This window comes from Tenrec ecaudatus, chromosome 5 (genome assembly GCF_050624435.1).
Source record: "Tenrec ecaudatus isolate mTenEca1 chromosome 5, mTenEca1.hap1, whole genome shotgun sequence".
In the NCBI taxonomy this organism is placed as follows: domain Eukaryota; kingdom Metazoa; phylum Chordata; class Mammalia; order Afrosoricida; family Tenrecidae; genus Tenrec; species Tenrec ecaudatus.
In genome coordinates, this window is record NC_134534.1 from 39,307,792 (window position 1) to 39,309,941 (window position 2,150).

Here is a 2,150-nt window from a genome sequence, read left to right on the forward strand (position 1 = left end):
TTTCAGCCTTGAAAAGCTGATGGGATGGTTTCTATACTTCAGTGGGATTATTGTTATGGAAGAAGGAAACTTCTGACCTGGAAGAAAACTCAGTATCATGGCTCCATTTTCACTTGGGCCCTGAAGGTTCTAGTAGCACCAGGCAGGCACACTCTCCTAGAATAATCAACCATGCAAGATCAAAAGCATAGCATTTGCCCAGGGATAAAGCACAGAGGCAGGGAAGGATAGAGAAGGAAAAAAATGAAACAAAACACAATTCCCCAACTCACTACCATCTAGTCAATTTTGACTCATGGCAACCCTATAGGGCAGGGTGGGGTTCGGAGACTTTCCGGGAGTGGAAAGCCTCGTCTTTCTCTCTCCGAGGGACTGGTGGTTTTGAACACGCACATGGCCACTGTGCCACCAGGGGACCTCATAGGAAAGAAAGTGGAATGGAAATGGTAAACACAGAGAGGACGTAGGGAGAGTATTGTTACAAGGGGGAGATTGCCACCGGAGTCATGAATCAAAATGGGTGTGAATGGCTGAATGGTAAACCAAGGTGCTCTGCAAATTTGCACCCAAAACACAATAAAAAGTCATCGGCAAGTAGGATTTGCCCGTCAGCTGGATGATCATAACCTGGGGGTACCTGGGGGGGCCACCGTGATCAGAGAAACTCACCAAAAGCAAGAAGGAAGACGCTCAGCGTCTGTGTATGCGCATGCTCTCTGAGAGTCAGCCGGGGAGCAACAGCAAGCGTGAAGGGGCTGCCCCAAGTTCATGGAGAAGTCCATTACCTTTCTTTTTTTTTTTTTTACAGGGGAAAGCGCGAACGCAGTCCCCCACTACCACAAATTATGCAGTCGAGTTTCCCACATTTGGGGAAATCACAGGGGTCAGCACATCCGGAGTGCAATAGATAAGCCTCGTCCTGGGAAAACCACCTTCGTGATCATGGTATCTCCCCTGCCAGGTACGTATTATCGTTCAATCCCATTCCCCTTCCCCCCAGTTGTCGGAGCCCCCTCGTAGGATTACTAAATATATATATATAACTATGTGAGTGCTTGAGGATGCATTTTTAAATGAATAGAGATTATACATCAGTGGTAGAGACTATTGATTGCCCCATCAAAGAAAAGTATTTTTTTTCTTTTTTTTTTTCATCTTGTACTTTTTATTATTTTATTTTCAACTTCTGTGCTTTTGTCCCAGTATAATGGTGTTATGTTTTTTTTTTAATATTACTTACTTTTAATTTTTGTTGTTGTTTTTTTTTGGTTTTTTTTTTTACCAATTTATTGGGGCTGATAACAATTCTTTTCACAGTTCATACATATACATACATCAATTGTATAAAGCACATCTGTACAGTCTTTGCCCTAATCATTTTTTTCTCTTTTCTTCTTTTACATTTTATTAGGGACTCAAACAACTCTTACCACAATCCATACATATACATACATCAATTGTATAAAGCAAATCCATACATTCCCTGCCCCAATCATTCTCAAGGCATTTGCTCTCCACTTAAGCCCCTTGCATCAGGTCCTCTTTTTTTTTTCCCCCTCCCTCCCCATTCCCCCCTCCCTCATATGCCCTTGGTAATTTATACATCGTTATTTTGTCATATCTTGCCCTATCCGGAGTCTCCCTTCCCCCCTTCTCTGCTGTCCCTCTCCCAGGGAAGAGGTCACATGTGGATCCTTGTAATCAGTTCCCCCTTTCCAACCCACTCACCCTCCACTCTCCCAGCATCGTCCCTCACACCCTTGGTCCTGAAGGTATCATCCACCCTGGATTCCCTGTACCTCCAACCCTCATATGTACCAGTGTACAGCCTCTGTCCTATCCAGCCCTGCAAGGTAGAATTCAGATCGTGGTAGTTGGGGGGAGGAAGCATCCAGGATCTGGGGGAGAGCTGTGTTCTTCATCGGTACTACCTCACACCCTAATTAACCCATCTCCTCTCCTAAACCCCTCTATGAGGGGATCTCCATTGGCTGACACTTGGGCCTTGGGTCTCCACTCTGCACTTCCCCCTTCATTTAATATGATATATATATACACATACATATATACATATATACACATACATACACACACATATCTTTTTTTTTTGCATGATGCCTTATACCTGGTCCCTTGGGCACCTCGTGATC

General features: G+C 44.2%; 1 non-coding gene across 1 annotated transcript; it reads right to left on the reverse strand.

Annotated features, from left to right (window-relative positions):
• Positions 1–805: 805 nt before the first annotated feature.
• On the reverse strand, positions 806–969 carry LOC142449590 (U1 spliceosomal RNA). The gene has a single exon (XR_012784729.1). It is a non-coding gene; the product is annotated as a U1 spliceosomal RNA (small nuclear RNA).
• Between the last annotated feature and the right edge of the window lie 1,181 nt (positions 970–2,150).